General features: G+C 35.2%; 1 protein-coding gene across 3 annotated transcripts in view; it reads right to left on the minus strand.

Annotated features, from left to right (window-relative positions):
- Nucleotides 1-21,424, minus strand: part of LOC144965286 (calcitonin gene-related peptide type 1 receptor-like) — a 262,580-nt gene that overhangs the window by 237,587 nt on the left and 3,569 nt on the right. The window contains exon 1 of one of the 3 annotated variants that reach the window (XM_078900477.1): nt 13,406-13,579. The exons of the other annotated variants lie outside the window; for them this stretch is intronic. The gene's annotated coding sequence lies outside the window, so the exon portion shown is untranslated. Of the gene's footprint in view, nt 1-13,405; nt 13,580-21,424 lie in introns of those variants that run through there. 3 annotated transcript variants of the gene reach the window in all.

Consider the following 21,424-nt stretch of genomic DNA (forward strand, 5'->3'; position numbering starts at 1 on the left):
AAAGCACTGATGGTTTCACATCATACAGAGAATGAACAAGTTTATATAGCAAAGCCTTCTATATTTTAAGCTTGGGGAAATTAAGAGTTGATAATCGGTCCTCGTATGATATGGATTCCAACTCAGGAAGAAATCTTGTTGTTCGTCTTCGCACATTTTCGATGCTTATTGATTGGGGATTTTTTCCTTGGGGCTCCAAGCACAATTTCCATATTCTAGGACTGGCCTAACAATTGACTTATACAAACGGTACAAATATATTTTTGAAAAACCTATATAGATAATTCCTAATAAACGATTAGACAGTAATACAATCATCGATATGTATATCAAAACTTTAAAATGGATCAAATATAACACCAAGATCCCTCTCAAATTATGTCACAGACAACAAATGTTCGTATAATAATAGTCACGACAAGGATTATTTTTTCTATATGCAAAACCCTACATTTATCTACAATAAATTTTAACTGCAATTCATTAGGACTCTTAAAAAGAGAATCAAATCCGTTTGAATGATTAAGTGCTTATCAGAATCTGCATATATCTTCGTGCTATCTGCAAATAATCTACAAGTTGTAGAGACTATATCTGGCAGGTCATAAATGTATATTGTAAAAAAGCAATGGACCAAAAACAATACCATGGGACACACCACTTAAAACATTTTTAAAATCTGACATTTCAACCTTTACCAAAAAAAAAAAAAAAAAAAAAAAAAAAAAAAACAGTTCCCTCCTATATGATAAAAAAAAATCAATACCATTCCCAATTATCCCACTGCAGTAAATGTTTACATTGAATTCAATGAGGAATCGATGTCAATTCAAATGGGATTGGTGTCAATATGTGTTTAATTAAGATGAGTACTGCCGATAGTAGCAATTACACTTGGCGTACCGGTCTCAATCAAAGTGAACAGCAGTGAGAGTATGTTAGATACAAAATACATGAGGGGTTAATGAATTATGAAGAGTTCCAGCATTATTTAAAAGGTCAAACCATTGATTTATTGCTTGTTTATATATTTAGGAAAGGAAACCATTCTCGTTTTGTCGCTGGGCAGTGAAAGTACAAATGTGACCCGTCGTCTAAAAACGGTATATAGGCGGTGTGCTATTGATGTTGTAAATATAAAGTTGTAAATAAATGTTCCATGCAATGTGAACAATGCTCGACTATCAATTCAAAACCTCCATTAAACAGTTAACTGTCGTAATCTGGAAAAACTCGTATTTTAAATTTTAGGCAGAAAACTCGTCCTTCAGATATCGATCGATTTAAATGACCCTCATCTTGGCAAAAGCTCTCAAACCTGGGACTTTGCGAAGGCAAAATGCACGGTAATTTTTATTTTTATAAAAAATTAATGATAGCGTGTTCCCTGTTTAAATAAGGTTATGCTTTGTTAGATAATAATATTTAAAAATCAAAATTCTCTTAAGTTCCGTTTGCAAACTCATACGTAATTCCAAACATTCTCTTGTACTCATAATTATTTCCTTTAAAAGTTGAGAGCATAATTTTTTCGTCTGAAAATGTGAATTGTGCCATACAAAAATCATTATTGCGTATCTACAATCGTTTACAAACCATAAATGGAAGTTCGTTTGCAGGACTGTGCTCAGGTTCTCAACTAGCTCTGCTACCAATCGCAGGGTGTTAGGATAGGTCATGCCTTTCGAGCTTAAGCATTCCATAAAGGAAAATAGGTAACCCATCAAACAAATGTCAGATGTGAATATGAATCAGCCATGGTTTGAAAACAAAAATGCTAAATTGATGGTTAATAATATTGCCGAAAGAAAACGTGAGTGCCGTAGTGGTACTCGAACCGGGGAATCTGGAAACTCCCGGGTCACAGAGCAATGCCTTAGCCATTCCCTCCATGGTAGAGCTGATTAATAATTGTACAAAGATGTGAAAATGAATGGACCGCGATTAATGGCGCGTTATTGATCAAATAGCTTTATATAACAAATCAATATTTGTTGGGATGTTTTCCCCCTTTCAAAACAAAACATGACCTTTTGCTACAACATCATGAATTCACTGGTTGGTCTCTAGGGATTGGCAGCGGTGCCTTAAAACACGCTTTGTTAAGGGGGGAGGAGGTAAGGGGTGTGTGTGTTTGTGTGCGCGTGGGTGTATGCGTGTGTGTGTGTGTGTGTGTATGTGTATGTGTGTGTGTGCGTGTTTATCTCACTGGCTTTTGGATGCAAAATACTCGCAACGTGAGCAACCAACTTAGTTTTCTGGAGCAAAAATATGATTCTTCTTGTTCGGTGCTTTATTTTACTACTGAATGTCTTCTTACTGCTTACAGCAGTTAGGATCAGCAGTTTATTGAAATTTTTACAGAGAGCACAAACCACCCACGATCCATTACCAAACGCAAGGCTAGGAAGTTTTGGGATCAAAGAATAACGGATGCCTCGAAAATTGAAACCATCGGTGGATACCTGAAGGACGGATTTTCTGGACAAACTTTTAAATACGTGTATTTTTCAGAGTGCGGCATTCAAGTGGAGCTCAAGTTACAGTTCCGTGTCCTGCCAACCAGCCCATTACGAAGTCTCGTTAAAATTTGGACATCGTTAAATCATTGTTACTGTTTAACAAACATCATCGTTATTTAAAACTGGGAATCAGACAATCAACCAATATGTGTACTTTATAGCTAGATAAAGACAGGAGAAAGTTAATGGTTAATGAAGAAGTCAGCAATAAAAAACGAAAATAGAAATTATATTCATCCAACGTATTTTGAAATTATCATTATGTTAATTTGTCAGTGATATTTATCGCCTCAATAATGGTATTATATGGAGCTAAATCAGATACAAAAAGGAATTTTTTAAGATAAAAACAAAAAATATGGAATTTTATTTTTTGGCATAAGTTAAAGTAATTTTATTCTTATACTTCATTAAAACATAAAAATTTAACCAAAACTTCACATCTTTTTTCTATAAATTCAAGCAGCTAAAAAGTAGTCTTTAGAGCCATCAGGTCCATGGAGCCAGAGTTTATCCGGTTTTTATAGCCTGATAAGAACAATTGCTTGCTAGCCTTTGGATTGCAAATTCCTTTCCGCAAGATCTAACAGACCCAACTGCCTAATCACTGCTGGATAGACAGAGGATCAGAAACAAATCTTGACTCCACCCGGGATGGATCATGGTCCCTTTGCGTGGGAAGTGAATGCTCTACCAACTGAGCTTTCAGCACCAAGCCACCACACTATGATACCACTTTGAGGCGATACTCCATTTAATTTATTGTCATCATTAAAACATAAAAATTTAACCAAAACTTCACATCTTTTTTCTATAAATTCAAGCAGCTAAAAAGTAGTCTTTAGAGCCATCAGGTCCATGGAGCCAGAGTTTATCCAGTTTTTATAGCCTGATAAGAACAATTGCTTGCTAGCCTTTGGATTGCAAATTCCTTTCCGCAAGATCTAACAGACCCAACTGCCTAATCACTGCTGGATAGACAGAGGATCAGAAACAAATCTTGACTCCACCCGGGATGGATCATGGTCCCTTTGCGTGGGAAGTGAATGCTCTACCAACTGAGCTTTCAGCACCAAGCCACCACACTATGATACCACTTTGAGGCGATACTCCATTTAATTTATTGTCATCTAGTCATATGGAACCAAACATCCATTCCATACATGGTATAAATCGACTTTAAGGCGAATATTTTGTTCAAGCGCTCTAAAATATCCGATTCATAGTGACAAGCTAGGGAGCATGAACTGTTGTAAGAAAAAGGTCATAAAAATGTGAATGAAACAGTGCCAGACCAAAAATGCCTTCTGCCACGGCACCATTAGACACCGTCGTCAAGGCAGTCCATGAAGGAATAAAGATGATCCATCGAACAAAATATCTGAAGTCAACACGTACCAATCACGTGTGTTGTCCAAGGTGACCAAATTTGGGGTTAATAACCTTGTCCAATTTTGCCAGACCAAGCAGGAAAGAATAATACAAGAGAAAAACCATCCCAAAATATCAGTCTTACTCGGCTGGGAATTGATCCTGAGACCTCCTGATTCCCCAGTCTAGACAGACTAATTTTTTTGGGATTGATTTTTTTCTCGTTTATTTTTCTTTATTGCTTTGTCTGGCACCGTTTCATACAGAATTTGTCAAATCTTTAAAATATATGTGACCATAATTTATATTGATGTAGTCATTCATGTCCGAGTTTGTCTATCAAACGAACATCAATGAAAAGTGACATCTGAAAGAAGTCTAATCTACCTGGAAAAAAAATAATAAAACATTGAGAGCTCGCATGTACAACATAATAATGGTGTGTGCAGTATGTTTTATAATGGGAGATGTTACAAAACATGCGCTTCAAGTTTACTTCAAAACAATACAATTATGTAGAATGTTTATCTTCCATTGAATAAAAACAACTCTTTTAAGGTTTGAGATAAATAGTGCAGAAAGCTGGTTTATGACTTTTTCAAAGAGTATAGTAGCTAAGCAGGAAAAAACGGGTTGTAAAAAGTAGAGCAGGTAAACATTAGGGGAAATAATTACTATGAATTTTGACATAAAATCGTATTTGAATGGTTTTGCAGACAACACGCATTTTTATCACGGGTGTATTTTTTATCCAGAAGTACAATTTCTTACAATCTTGGGGTTCCTATAGCTCAACAGGTAGAGCACTCGAACTCAGGGACCAGTATTGGTCTCATTTTCAGTCGAGATGTATTTTCTGACCTCTGTCCACACAGTAGTGATTAGTCAGCTAGACCTACTAGATCTGTAGGAAAGGACTTTGTTATAGATCGTAACGAATCGGTGAAAATGGAAAGGCTTCGGATGAAACCTGTACAGGCAAAAATCCTTTGTCAGCAAAGCAATAAACAGAGGAACGCTGAAATAAAGTAGAACATAATATAGTGAAATTTGTGGCGTGTGCACTCCTGGTGGTTGGGGGTTTGAATGGTGCCTGAAGTCTGGGATCGTAAAAATGCTAACAAATAGGTGAAAATAGAAAGGATTAGGATGCATTATTTCCATTTTCACCTTTTTCTTCTTTTTTTTTTTGTTCGTATTTTTGAAGTATGAATGAAACGGGAGCGTGGCTCCAGTGTGTGAGGAGAGAGTCCCTTGGGTGTAATCGGAATGCTAAGGGCAGGTCAATGTATGGAGAGACGGTAAATTTCTAGAAATTAATAAAAAAAGAATAAGAGATAATAGAAATGTATTTGTAGTAGCAGTAGTAGAAGTAGTAGTAATAGTAATGGTAATAGTAGTAGTAGTAGTAGTAGTAGTAGTAGTAGTAGTAGTAGTAGTAGTAGTAGTAGTAGTAGTAGTAGTAGTAGTAGTAGTAGTAGTAAGAAGAGGAGGAGGAGGAGGAGAAGAAGAAGAAGAAGAAGAAGAAGGAGGAGGAGGAGGAGGAGGAGGAGGAGGAGGAGGAGGAGGAGGAGGAGGAGGAGGAGGAGGAAGATGAGGAGGAGAGGAAAAAGAAGAAGAAGAAGAAGAAGAAGAAGAAGAAGAAGAAGAAGAAGAAGAAGAAGAAGAAGAAGAAGAAGAAGAAGAAGAAGAATATCTTAATGTTGGATCGTAGAATAAAGAAAATAACGTTGAAGAATCCCTGACAAATTGTGTTCATGGATTATTTGTTGCCCCGCTAAGTACAAAATTGCCGGTGTCAACTTCAATTGCTTTGATATTATTATGTATGATACTGGCATTAAATGGCATTACATGTTATTTTACATGGTACTTTACAAGTGTTCACCATAAAGAGGTCTGCGGTTGAATAACTTTTAAAAAACGTGGTTGTCAATTGGTGTTATTTGTTACAGATCACAGAAATAGATCGATAAAGCCGTCAATAAATTATATCGGTTTGATATTTATAATTGAAAGCATTCATTACGCAGCCACACCGTTGATTAGAAGGTATTATACACAAAAACAATTTGACACAAGGGCTTGTTAGAAATTTTGTTCGCGTATTTGGAAGTAAGAAGAGTAATGCAACAAAACTGGAAATCATGTCACCTATTTTACAGAAGGATCGAAGTTGACGTTAGTCAGCTCTTTTTATAATTTTTAGACAGACTGTTCATGACTTTTTCTCACTAAATTATATCAGTTAAACTTAAGCTAAAGGTTAAAAATCGTTTTGTGGGTTGGTATGTTTATTTTGGCTAACATATGTTGTGAATATTTTACCTAAACGCGTAGCATAAATACAAGCGCCCACTCTTAAAAATAAAACATAAAATATAACCCAGGGATGGATTAATGCCAGAATGGTTTCGACCCTGAAAATTTAATTATATTTATTATGATAAAGTTAGGTTTTTTATTGAGTGAAATGCTCTTGTTAAGCGGGAGAATGGCAGCTTCTTAAAACTGCAAAAGAAAAAAAATTCAAAATGTGACCGTCTGATGATTTTGACTTTCAATTCAATCTTCTGCAAAAGGAAATCCTCACCATAACACCATACTGTGTCACAAATAGGAGATGCAGAATAACATTCAGCACCTTGCGATATAAAATCGTCCTATCCATGGGATAGCCAGCAATGTTTTTTGTGATATAGAAATTGGGGTAAATACTTACTCAATGGTTCACTGGACTTTGGATGACTAGAATGCTATTCTCGTCTACGATCCTTCTGGCTTAGATCCCGGATCCCGTTTAGGAACTTATCGCTTTTTAAGCACGATCGTATCAAAAGGTCTCCATCAATGGGCACGATCCTGTCCAATGATTTGTCTGACCGAAACACCAACTATACGATTGAATTATACCTCTAAAACAATCAATTAACCTCACACTCAGATATACGTCAAGGATATCAGGGTTTTCTCCAACATTTCTATTTTCTTCCTCCATTTGCATTTTGTTTTTAATTCAGCTTTAATCGGGACTCGATTTATAAACAACTTTTTTTTAATTGGACCAATTAAGTAATACATAATTTTTGGTTTTTAATGGTTTTAAGGGTTTTACGGCGCTTGCAAAACATTTAGGGCATATCACCGCCAGTAAAATGGAAGATAATGGGATAGTAAAAAGTTCAATAATTACTATAAATCATCCAAGTAAAAGTAAGACAAAAGGAAATTGGTTCAAATAGGGAACAGATGTAGATTCCAAAAGTCAGTGCACATAGTTTGCGATCACCTAAATGTCTCATCCTGACGCAAGTACAGGTCACCACTAAGAGAAACACACTCAAATGTTTACAAATCATACACATGTAAATCAAAAAAAATAATACCGTGCATAACAGATCGATGATTTACAAGACAAAAAATATCATCTCCCAAAACTCTAACAATAAATCTTACTGTTTCCCTCTCAGCCAGGGTATCCGGCCAGGGCCAGGATAAAACCAAGTAATCTCATTCCAAGAACAAAGAAAGCATGTTCGAAAACAGATATAGGGGGATAGAAGATACGGTAGGTGCCTCCCTGCCCACCATGGGATAATACATAATTAGATCAGCCTTTCTTGTTGTCAATCAAGCGATCGACTGGAGCTATCAAGATTGAGTTGCCAGAATTGGCAGTGGGTCTTTCTTTCCTTTTTTTAAAAGATAATTTAACAATAATAAATAATCTTTTGTTCTCTCTTTAGAAACGCGTACGATAAAACATAATACCTAGTCTAGAGTTGGGATTTTTGGGGGGAGGGGGGTAGTCCTTTTTTTATTTTATTTTTTTCAAAAGAGGCGCGTAAAAAACAGTTATTAAAAAATTGGTTAATTTAACTAATCTAAAAAAAACATAATAGAGAAGTACTTAAAACTATCGGCGTATCAACTAAAATCTCTAGCCAAAGTGTTAAAGGCGTTCTGTGAGTCAAGTCTCTCTTATAAGAATGATCGACAAGTTAGGAGTCATCTTCATTGATCTATTAAGCAAGGCAGTCGAAGTTTTCTGGCACTCGTAAAAACAGGAGACGTTGCCAGTGTTGGCTTGGTAGTCAAATGTCAAGAACATAAATTCCACCCTCATGATTCTATCACATCCAGACTTCCCCGAAACTAACATTCAACCAGTCGAACTAGGTACTTTAATCGGTAAACTGTGGTACTCTGAAAAAAAAAACATGTGTTTAAAAATTTGGCCAGAAAACTCGTCCTTCCAATATCGATCGACTTAAATTACCCTCATCTTGGCAAAGACTGTAAAACATGGGACTTCAAGAAGTCAAGATGACGGTTGTTTAATTCGATCGATATTTGAAGGACGAGTTTTCTTGTCAGTTGTTTTTAAATACATGTTTTCCCAGAGTACGGCAGTTAACCGGTTAAGAGCTTTCCACGCAAAGACGATTGCGCCCATTGAACCAGGGTTTCTGTTGGCAGAAACGGACAATATAGACTGGACGCTGGTTTATCGATCCCTATTATTGTTCAGATCAATCTAAACCCTGCCAGTTAATCACCGATGTGAAGACAGAAAAAAAATCTAATTAGACGCAGCCTGCTTTGTCTATCAATTGCTCTCCTACTCCCCCCCCCCCCCCCCCCCCTACACCCCCCCCCCCCCCCCTCCCCGCTCCAGGTACATAATAAGGGAGAAAAAAAGAAGTAATTGTATATATTAACACAATGGACTAGACCAGTTGTCTACTCATTCACATAGTATGTTAGATATTTATTCCTTGAGAAACTTCCGAAGTGTATACTCGCCAAGTGCTAAGTGTGAAGTGAAGGCCACTTGCGTGATGTGTATCTCATACAAAGTGTTATAGTCAGAGTAGATAAAACGGTGCGTCACCTTTCGGTCAGTTAGATTGCTGGATATTTACTTTGCCATCGACACCTGACAGGTACAGGTCCAGTACCAGCACGAACACTGTGAGTCTATTTTAGCTTATACTGTCGTATGATGGCAAAACACCATTTATGTCATTTTGGTCTTTAAACTTATACTACATTATATCAATAGGTTACGATGATCCCCGACTTGTCAAAAAGTCTAAAACTTGAGTTTTTGATTGTTTACATTTCGACAAGTTATAGGTCATTTTAATCTATCAATATGTGAAGTCAAAGTTTTCTGATCAAAATGGAAAAGGTGTTGTGTCCAAGTAAGTCACAACAATAATGTAATTAGTGATTCGTGATATACAGCCGGAATGTACGAAGACGTCTCAAGCAAGAAATGTTCCATAGCCCGTCGTCCCTCAACAACGTGCCCTACTTTCGTATTTGACTGACCAATGAAAAAACCTGATTATCATATATATATATATATATATATATATATATATATATATATATATATATATATATATATATAAAATTGTGATCGGATGGCAAAAATAAAAAGGATATGAATAAATTAAAGCGCCCGAAGTCGATCATCGACGGAACATATCTTGAAATGTTGTTGTTTGTTCTCATTGTACCTTCATCAGTCCATTAATTTATGCTTCCTGCCAGCAGGAAATTCCAAAGTTCCCAGAATTAGGACAGCGAATTGCCTCGCTATTATCTATATAATTCATTGTATTATACCAACTCTGCCGGCAGAACTGTGGCACTTGTTAGGTGCACTCAGCGACCCCCAGGTTTTAAAATGCACTCGCTCACCGACAGTTCTTACAAGAATGGCAGTAAATTTGGGTCATATGGAAATAGATTAAATATGCACATATTTCGCATTATCATCGTGCTCAATGCGCTTCAAAATAATATCTTCCGTAATATAATCTTCAAACTTAACACGTATGGCTCTGATAACAACCTTTATGTTAAAAATATGAAAAGGTGTTAATGTTACTATGATTTACTAGCTAGAAGTGATTGCCAGGTCACACTATTTCATTCAATTTTATAACTGTTTCGTCAGCTAAACTTGGTAAGATAGCTTCATTCATTGCAAATGAAATATCAGATATTATCAGACTGGAGTCCCATGCCGCGCGAGTGGCTTATCAAGCCTCAAGAGTGGCTTAATATGCGTGCGAGTTTTCGATTTACATGTCTTTGATACGTATCTACCATGAATTTATTATAAACTGAGTTGTGTCTCCAAAGAAAACCCCAAAAAACAACAACCTATTTAATAGTTATTTAAAATGTCAATTCATGACCTTTGAACCCCTCCCCCTTTCCTAAAATTAATTATCAAAGGACATTTGGTTGATGAATCAGGCCACAACCTCATGTTACATTCATTATACTATCCACTCACGGTGCCAATACGAAGAATATGATGATTAAGTGTCCGATGATTAACGCTCGCTGCTATCTAGGTTGCGATAGTAGATTTATACAACAATTATACCCCCTTTATACGTGAGGTTTGATTTTACTCGAATGACACTATATTCTTGGCGGCTATGGGGTCTTGTGGTTTGACACCCGCTCTGCCGTTTTATTAAAGAACACAGTATGCGCTATTTGCATTGCATATACTGTGTTCTTTTGTTTTTTTTAAACAACGGCAGCGCTCTGGGCAGCACATAGTTTGATCCTTGGAAAAGGGCTCTTTGCTCATATATTCTCACCGTACTTAGGTGTAAAATGAGTACTTGGTCGTTAACAGCGTTGTCTCTGTCGGAATAAAATGCGTAATGTCATTTACCAGGCAATGTCTCGTCCTATCTACATGTTAAGTGTTGCTGTTGGCTAAGGGCCCCTTGTAAAGCGCTTTGGGCACGTTTAGTCGATACTCGCTATATATAAATTTTCAAATTCTAAATCCTGCTAATTTAATATCGTTTTGAATCTTTGGGTCACATCTTAAGATTTTATCTTACCGTTTTCAACAAGAGAGAAGTAACAAGAAGTCACATGAGCTTCAGTGAGGCCGGACTCATATTGTTCTCACAGCTTTCTTGATTGAAATGGCTACGTTAACAGTTATGCTCAAGTTAAATAGCGGAAGATATTGTGAAGGTTTTTGAAAAAGATTCCATTTCGCCATTAAAGGGGGTCGAACCCGGCGCCATCTTTGTTCTGGCAACAATTGATGTATCATGAAATATTGAAAGTGGTTGTTATTGTTGTTATTCTGTGTTGCAATGACTGGACACAATCTCGCGAATCCTCGAGTTAATTCTAGTCCCTGAAAGCGTATACTCTTGAGGCCTATTATAGACACCATCATGAAAGATTCATGGTGATATGATTGATGTCGTGACACGAGCACCTACAGGATAGGTTCGAAAACAATGTCAAAAAAAAATAAAAAGAGGGAGAAAAAAACAGTGAGGGATAAAAGAATAGAAACACCGTGTGCACAATGAGATGATAATGTTGCAATTATGTATTGTGGTGATAGTTAGAAAGGCATGAATATATCATATGTTTTGTGTATGTGTGTGTGTGCGCGCGCGTGTGTGTGTGTGTGTGTTTGTGTGTGTGTGAGTGTGTGGAGAAAGGGAAGAAAGATAGACACACACACACACACACACACACAGAGAGAGAGAGAGAGAGAGAGAGAGAGAGAGAGAGAGAGAGAGTCACAGAGAGAAAGAGAAATATAGGGAGAGAGGAAAGGAGAGAAAGATAGATAGAGATAGATAGAGAGAAAGAGAGAGACAGGCAGACAGACCGTCCGGCAGATAGACAGACAGACTGCCAGACAAAGAAATATAAGGCTTTTAGTTTAACACATCTTGTGACTTTTATGTAACAGTCCGGTCGATTAGAGTTGCCACCTTTTTCTCAGCTCAAGTCTGTTTCCCAGTATTTTTTACTATTTAATTTATGTTGTTTAATGAAGACAAAAGTTACCGCTTCAAAGAAAACCGAGAGAACAGAAAAGATGGTGCTTTGTCTAAAGAGTTTTATTCGTGGACTCTGAGTTTAAGTGCTATCAAGTTGATGCTATGCGTTTAGGTAAAATACAGATTCCTCCAGCCTGTAGGTAACGTAATCTTTAACGTATCTTGTCTGATTGGTACAATTTAGTGATAACTAATCACTAACAGACCGTCTAAAATAAAAAAAAGAGCTAAGTGGCGTCAAATTCGTTTCTTGTATTGATACTATGCGTTCATCTGAAATGCTCACAACATCCTCCAGTCGGATATGGCTTACCAACCAACAAAACAGTGTGTAACCTTGAATGTTTATAGTCTGATTGATATAATTTAGTGAGAACTAGCCATGACACATAATGGCTGTCTAAGAACAATAACAAAAAGCTAAATGACGTCAACTTCGTTTCTTCTTGAGGATAGATAATAAATGTGATCCACAACGTCAATCAGGTACTGTGTCGGAGTGGACGAGAAGTCCTAAAAGTGAACTTAAAATTTAACCCTCTCCTTTCCAACAATAGGAAAATCGTCACATTTGTTACGATGCAACCAACATTTTTATCATTGTGTGCATCATAAAATTGAACGAAAATATTTTGTTATAGCTATAAAAACTTGACACTGTGATGTAGTGCTCATTTTGCTGAACAATATTATGTATAGAATGTACTTGTTGCTTTTCTGTGTGAGTAAAAAAATAAGTTTTTTGGTGTTGTGTGGGTGTGACGTTTTGGAAAAAGTTTTCAAAATGCTGGTAAGGAGAGCGTTATAAAGTCCGAAATATGACATTTTAGATTTTATTCTTTAGGAAGCTATTATTCATCCTCCTAAATGATACTGATTTAAACTACAGATTTATATTTTGGATAGAAACTCAATTTCCACCATTTGAATCACCCAGACATAATATCGTTTTGAGGAGACGGGTCACAAATATAGAAGGAACGAAGTTGATGCCATCCAACCAGCGACATCTATATTATTATGAAGTCCTAGCATCCAACCCTTTTTAAACCACCTGTTAGCTGATTACTTCTCACTAAATTCTACCAGCCAAACGTTAAAGCAAAGGCGTCTAATAATATGGCGGGCAGATGTTGTATTTTACCAAGACGCATAGCATCAAGACACACTACACATTGCAGAGGGTTAGTCACTACCAAGACCAATGTGTTTCAAAATGCTATTTTATCCCCTATTCCGGCAAGCTCTCTAGAATCAAATTTCAATTTCGTCTAGTAACAGTTGCTTGTTTAACCGGGGTTTGTTTTGTCACCCATGATCACATACATCTATTCGAGTAATAATGCGTCCAGATTGCCTTGACCAAGGACACAACGCCTTAGTTATATGTTTCAAAATCATTGTCACCCCATCCGATCACTAGTACACATCTTTTAATTTGACTTCATGATACGTATATTAAATAAATTGTAAAAAGTAAGTTTAAAAAAGAAAAACTAAAAGAAGAGAAAAGAGAGTTCAGGTGAAAAAAGGAGAGAGGAGACAATGAGGAAGGAGAGAGGATGGGAGAAGCAATACAGAGCGGGAATAAATAAGATAGAGAGAGGGAGAGAATAAAAGGTACGAAACGGGGAGATATCATCAATTTGCACCTACTAGAATATTGTCGAACGAACAAACTCCTCTATGAATGTAACATTTGTACAAACAAATCACTAATCCGCTTTCCGAAGTAGATCGACAAGGAAAATCCTGCCACACATTAGTTTAAGTTTTGATCACTAGATAGCTGGTCGATCAATTTAATCGAGTGATTGAATTGATTTCAGAGAGGATTATGACACAAATGTATGCTATGTTGAATTGAATGAAATCCCCTGTGGATAATGTCGTTACAGTATTATTATTTTTTTATGAGTAATGTTTTGTAAAGATTTTATTGAATGCTTAACATGAGTGGGAATTATGATACTACCTGGTAAAATATTGATTTCGGTTGGGTTGGAGGCAACGTGCACATAATTTCAGGTCTGCTAACCCAATTCCTTATGGGCTCATTGTTGTAATGGGAATCTTTAAAAATATAAAAATATTGACCATTGCTCAATATATTAAACTAGGCTCGTAATTGCATTCGGAAAATCAGACGCATATATGCACACGTAGGTTGGAAGGGGGGGGGGGGGGGGGGGGGGGGGGGAGAGTGTCAGTATGAAAGTGGACAGAGGGCACCGGTTGCTCAAGTATAAGAGCTCTTGATTGAAGGATTCGAATCTTTTAACAAACACGTATCTAAAGTTTTTGCTAAAAAACCTGTCCTCCAGATATCGATAGATTAAAATGACCTCACGGCCCTCATCTTGTCAAAAACTCTCAAACCTGGGACTTCCGTGAAGTTCCATAACGTTCCGGGTTTGGGAGTTTGTTTTTGTTTTTGTTTGTTTGTTTTGTTGTATTTTGTTTTTGTTTGTTCGTTTTATTTTGTTGTTTTTTGTTTGTTTGTTTTTTTTTTTTGTTTTTTTTTTTTGTTTTGTTTTTTTTTTTGGGGGGGGGGTTGTTTTTTGTTTTGTTTTTACTTTTCTTTTGTTTTTTGTTTTTTTGGGATTTTTTTTGTTTGGCGAATGAGGGCCGCTTTAATCGACCGATATTTGAAAGACGAATTTTCTGGCCAAAGTTTAAATACCTCCGTGTTTTGTTTGTTTGTTGTTTTTTTTTTTTTTTTTTGTTTTGTTTTTTTTTTTCAGAGTGCGTCAGTAGGAGTTGTCGTAAAAAATAATATTGTGGCCAAAATGAAAAAGGCGTTTTATCATTGTAAGTTAGTATGTGGTATCTACCGTTGAGAGAATGGTGCTAGAATCATTCGATAAGGAACATGGATTGAATCACTAGACCCCATACAACATGAGAAATGGTATCAATTAGAAGAAAAATGTTTCAGGAGAATTATCTTTACCTGCCAAACGTCTCTTCGAGGCTTGACCAAGTCTGAGACGCATTGCAGGAACGTAACAAACGCCCTATTTTTTCAGCATTTATTTGTAGTGCAATTGATTCTAAAACATACTATAGTATATCTAACCTTACTTCACTCCAAACATGAGGTTGGTTGATTTTTGAAATTTTAAAAATTAATGTAGAGACTGTATATTACAATGCATTTTTCCACTTTTATAATAAACCTAATGCAGTCATGCAAATAAGTGGACCGCTTCTTTTAATAAAAGGAAAGAAAGAAAAAAAATAGACTGAAAAAACTGAACTCGTAGCTCAAGACCTTTAATTGGAAGTATTGCTTACTTTTAAACTTTATTCGAGCTTTGATAGGCTTCACCAGTTGTTACATCGAGGTATTAAAAGATTATCTGGCCACATAATAAGATATGACATGACATACAATTACCAAATATATATATATATATATATATATATATATATATATATATATATATTATATATATATATATATATATATATATATATATATATATATATATATATATATATATATATATATATAGTTAGTTCCAAAAGAAAGTATACCTTTTTATTTTGTGATCCTCGTATAATCAATGAGTTTTAAGTCATGGTGCAATATATCTTGTAAAAGCTAAGTAATTTTAATTTGGTGCATGTCATTTCATCAATCTAGTTTGCATTTAGCCTTAGATGTCCTCAATCAACATCGATCGGCAAAAAAAAATCCAAACTTCGTATAAATTGTGGATTCATTAAATTTAATGTTCGACAACATATTCACTATGCTTGTGAAGCAATCACTTACTATAACACTATAAATAGCATTAACATTTTATGACCAATTAATAATAAATCTGTTCAATGGTATCATACATGAACACGTACTACAGACACTTACACCCCGACACATTCTCTCAACACTGTTGCTATCAACTTGCAACTGTTATGTAGTTCAGATCTGCCGTATTCTGGAAAAACACATATTTAATAATTTGGCCACAAAACTCATCATTTAAAGATCAACCGACTGTTGAAATTTCCATTTTTTGAATTTTTACTCCTTAATTCAAGAGCACATACCATGTCAGAAAATTTCCACTCTCTTGTTAGTAAGTTTTTACAATTCTTTTTTTTTTAAACATATCTATCCGTAATGGGGAGAATTAGAATCGAAACACAGAAGGGGTGACCGTTAATGTTAATAAATACTCCATTTTGTATTTTAGTTTCCCGTAAGCAGAGGACATCAAGTCGATAGCTCTCCAAGTCCTTTGACAGCTGTCTAATTGAGTGTCCCAATATTCAGTTCACACATAATAACATAATAATAACAATCTCGAAGGAATTATTCATACGAAGGGGTGGTAAAGCAAAAGACTATCCTTTGAACTGGAGTTCAACGTCAACAGGTTGTCCCATATTGTAACAGAAAACGAATTAAGAATCATACAATTTTTACTGAGTGAAACCAGAATCAGTCCAAGAAACCGTGGAGGATCTGTACAAAGTCAGTTCATAAGATGTCGGAACACCAAAAGGAGATGTCTAAGTCCGATACTGTTTACAGTGTATCTTGAACATGCCTTAATAGAACTAAGAAACTCTCTCCAACAACCAGAGACTAGATACTTTGGGGACGTGATTTCCAGCAGAAATAATGTATGCGGTTGATGTAGATTTCATCAGACAGAGCCATATCGGCATAGATATTGTGAAAGAAATTCTCCTGAGATGTTGCCAGTTTGTAAACAGCGGCAAAACAGAACATTCAACGTTGTCAAGGAAGACGAAGAATGGAAGAGCACAAAGAAGGTGGGCACATTGATCGGTGACAACGACGACATTGAGAGAAGGAAACATCTTTCGAACGCCGCACTGAACAAATTAATGAATGTATGGACCAGGGAAGATAAAATTAACAAACAACAAAATTGAAATATACAAATCTCTTGTAAAAACCAATCCTGCTATACAAATGCGGCACATGGGCTCGTACCAAGTTAGAAGAAGAAAAGCTTGATGCATTCCACCGCAAACAATTGAAGCGAGTCCTCAACATACGTTATCCGACAAAGATCTCAAACGAATCCCTTTGCAAAACAACGAAAGAAAGACCACACATTGCATACTTTAGATCAAAGATGGCATATTATTAAGAAGAAATCCAAGTGTGGGCACTCTTTTAGAGGACAACCTATAACTACTTTCCCAGTTCTTTTAACTCATAACCTCGGAACTATAGAATATCCAATGACCCTAAAAACACCTGACGATCTACAAAACCAAAGATTTAGCCAGTAAAAGACAATCTAAGAAGGACCTTAAGCACAAACTTGTGGAAACAGCCGAGGCGTCCCGATCCTTCGATAGAGACGCGAAAGGCTCATAAGTCAAGTAAGTCATACTAAACTGATCAAATGCTTTTAGATAAGAATAGTAAAGGTATATGTTTTTGTTTTGGTTCTTTTTTCTTTTATTTTTTTGAACTATATAACCTCAAATATTAAATTTGCTTTTATAGTTCTTCGAGTCGTGGAAAACAGTTTGGTGGGTTTCTGTTTTGTTTTTGTTTTTTCAGAATTTAAAATCCTGTCTCAAAACGGGAAAAGCTGTCATGCTCATGAAATTATTGTTTATGGAAAACAATAGCTACTTAACTATTTCGAGTCAGATTTCAAATATGTCTATCGTACGAAAATAATTAGTGCACAAAAATTATAAGTTATGTCATGCGCAAAATAAATATGTGACCATTGAATCATATTTCCGATTCATACACTACCAGTTGTCAGTTTGGCGTCTTTTTTTGTACAAAGACACTTAAAATATCAGTCACCTCCAATAGCCAGGTACTCATTCAGACCTCAGTCGAGTGGGGGGTAAAGAATCTTATCCAAGGACACAGCATCGGGACCGAATTTTTACATGATCACTATTTATTACCGTAGCCCATTGACCTCGCTTAACATTACTGACCTTTGTGACCAAACGAGACTGTCCGAGCGTCCGCATTCTTTATCAATATATCATGATGAAAGACAATGTCTGGAGAGTATCTAGGCTTCTGATTCCACCTGGTGCCTTTAGAGCCCTATTATATTAGTATCATTATTTATGGTGGAGGAAAGGAATCCATGTAAATAAACATCGTTTGGTGTTTTTTTTCAAGTCTTTAGAGAAATAATAATAATAATAATAATAATAATAATAATAATAATAATAATAATAATAATAATAATAATAACAACAACAATAATAATAATAATAATAATAATAATAATAATAATGATAATAATAATAATAATAATAATAATAATAATAATAATAATAATAATAATAATAATAATAATGATAATAATAATAATAATAATAATTATTATTATTATTATTATTATTATTATTATTATTATTATTATTATTATTTATTATTATTATTATTATTATTATCATTTTTATTATTATCATTTATTCTCGTTTATTTTTACACCAATCCGAGAGGTCTACAGGGATAGGGACATAACAGGCTTTCATCAGCAAAAATAGCATATTCCAATTGAATTTTTTAGATAGGAGCTAAACATCAATTTGGAACTCTTAAAATCTCTTTTTTTTTTCTTAACAGTTTTTATTTATTCATTCCAAGTTACATAATGGTAGTCTTTATTTCTCATGCAATGTATGAGACGCTTTACTCGTGAGAACGATTTTCAATGAAAACCAAGACAGTTCTCCCAATTCATCATCCGCATCTCCATCATTGAATGCAATCTCATTTTTACTTGCTTGACCCTGTACAACGGGGTTTGATTTGAATCTAACCTGGAACCAAATCTTCGCTTTTTCATCTCGAGACCTACAATAGTAACGCGAATTTGGATACTAATGAATAAGGGGTCGCATTGTAGTTACAATTCTCTTGTTGAAAACATCCGAGACCTGTTGTTACAACTAGTTGCATAGAGGAGAAAATTGTGTACGTGTGTCTCAATCTGGAGATGGGGCGAGGATGTTTGGAGTTTTTTGTTGTTGTTTTCTTGTTGTTTTTTATTTTATTTTATTTTTTTGTTGGGTTTTCCTTTTGTTTTTTTTTTTTTGTTTTTCTTTTGTTTGTTTTTGTTTTTTTTTGTTTGTTTTTTTGTTGTTGTTTTTTTTTTTTTTTTTTTTTTTTTGGGGGGGGGGGGGGGGGGTTCTTGCATTATTCTTTCTGCTTTGTTTGGAACTGTTTCATAAAACCTTTTTAGATATTTATCTTACACCCCGCTCCCAAATTTATCACTCATTCATTTAGTTATCAATTTATTTATTTATATATTCATTTATTCAATCATTCATTTGTTCATCAATTCATTTCTCACCATATTTATCTATTTACTTATAATCCAGATATTTTATCTATCATTTCTCTTATCTATTTATTTCCAACTCACTCTCGCAGTTATGGGGTTAAGATCCAAAAAGATAAAGGCAGTCCTCGCAAATCCTCATCTGCTGAATTCGTATTAGAAGCAAACTCATCTTAGCTTGATTAATTTGATTAACAAGATAAGAGCTGTCAGAGTCATTTGACTATGAGCATCCTCGACATTTACAAATCACGTGCCAGCGACAAAAGCTACAAACAACCCATCTCAATATTTTATTGATTAAGTTGCGAATGAAGTCGTGGTCTTTGATTAACCCTTAAACTCCGAGACTGAAATCCTTTCAAATTATTACCCCCCCCCCCCTCACCCATTGATTATCTAGTTTTAAAACAATTGATTCGTGTTTTTTTTATCATAAGATCTGTAACAGCGATGCGACTTTGGCTTCGATAAGCCCAAGACACATCGCTGTTGCTACTCTCTTAGCAATGGGATGTCATTTCGTGTGAGAATGAAATCGAGACCCGTCTGTAAAGGTTTAAATTAAGACCAGCAGTACACCCTGCAATTAACTCTGACGTTTTAACGAACATCTACTGATGTTTTGAGAACAACTTCTATTTTATTTCTATTTCCAGTTTTGTTTTGTTTTTGTTTTGTTTTTGTTTTTTGTTTGTTTTTTGTTTTTTGTTTTTTTTTTTTTTTGTTTGTTTTTTTGTTTTTTTTAATTGGTTTTGTCCTGTTGAAATTTTACAAGTCCGATTCTGATTTTATACCTATCAGGGGCGGTCAATGCTATGTTTATTGTTTGAATTTAAAGTCAAGGGACAGTACAAAGAGAGCATCGCAAATTCTCTCTGAAACGAAAGAAAAAGCCATATTTACTGTCAAAATGCTCTGTACACTGTTTATTTACAGGAATAAAACCAGGGCCTAAATAACCATTTTTATGCACATTCACGCTCACAGAAATGCCTTATTACAAACACGATGTATTAATCAAACGTCTTTAATTTAATCGAAATATCTGAGACAGGAGGAGTACGTCCAAAGAACACAAAGTATGATACTTCATATCGTATCAGATCAGTAATAAGGCTTGAAAATGGACCAAGTGTTTCTAAAATGCCCTTAATACATCATAAATAATAACGTGAAGTTGAATGTAAGCTTCAATTTAATTACAAAAACAGATCAAATGAACGTTTCGGGTTTCCCCTTTATCAACAAAACAACAGCAGCAACATTTATACTACCTTAATACATCAGGAACAGTATATTGTACGAGTACAATAGGATGTACACATCACACATTACATATTCTTTGAGAAAAATATGAAATAAAAAGGGAGAAACATATAAAATCAGAGAATGATATTTTTTTAACATCCATTTCTATTATTGAAATATTGTTAATGCTCAATCATAAATTTAAGCCAAATAATGGGCATTTTAAAATTCATTTTAGTATTTTTTGTTTGAAATTCTAAATTGTTGCATATTTTGCCAGTAGGAAATATAAATATAATCTTTCTAATTGATGTCGAGAACCCTGAAATAAATATTTGGATTTCATCTCCATTAGTAAACGTACTTGCAAGACAATTTGCATTGCGAGGTCTCGAGTTTGAGAGTGTTTGCCTAGATGATGGTCATTTAAATCGACTGATATTTGAAGGACGTGTTTTCTGATCAAATCTTTAAATTCGTGTATTTCCAGAGTTCGACAGTTAACTGGTTAAGGTCTCAATATTTCTCATCAGAAACTGGATACAAGCATGCAGGTTGTTCCATTAAACGGAAAGTATTAATTGGGGGGGGGGGGGGGATGATTGTAGTGATGACTGTTAACCTAAACATACTAAATACGATCGTCTCGTTGTCAAAATCAGGGGGAGGAAGTAATAAAACTTGGATACATTTACTGCCTAGTTTATATGTGGCACGTCGCCTCAAACCGGTAATACGTCGGAGTGGCTCCGCTGCTAAAAATTTAATTTATAGTCAAAAAATGAGACTTGGTCTAAGGTTTTATTTTTCTTTTATGAAAATGTTACTGCTTGAACGTCGGGAAAAAAATACATAAGAATGGGAAATTAAATGGAAGCTTCGATTTAATCAACGAACCCAGATAATATGGACGTTTCGGGTTTCCCTTTAACAACAAAACACGATGAATGAAACACTTAACAACCCCATTGGAAACATTTCGTCTTAAGAGTTTTATCCATCGTGTTTTGTTGATTAAATTGAAGCTTCCATTTCTTTTCCTATAATTATTACGTCTAAATGAGGAGAGTGATTATAATTTCTCAAAGGGTCAAAAACATAATGT

Source organism: Berghia stephanieae, chromosome 2, assembly GCF_034508935.2.
Source record: "Berghia stephanieae isolate SIO BIC M18660-M18661 chromosome 2, UCSD_Bste_1.3, whole genome shotgun sequence".
NCBI classification, from domain to species: Eukaryota; Metazoa; Mollusca; class Gastropoda; order Nudibranchia; family Aeolidiidae; genus Berghia; species Berghia stephanieae.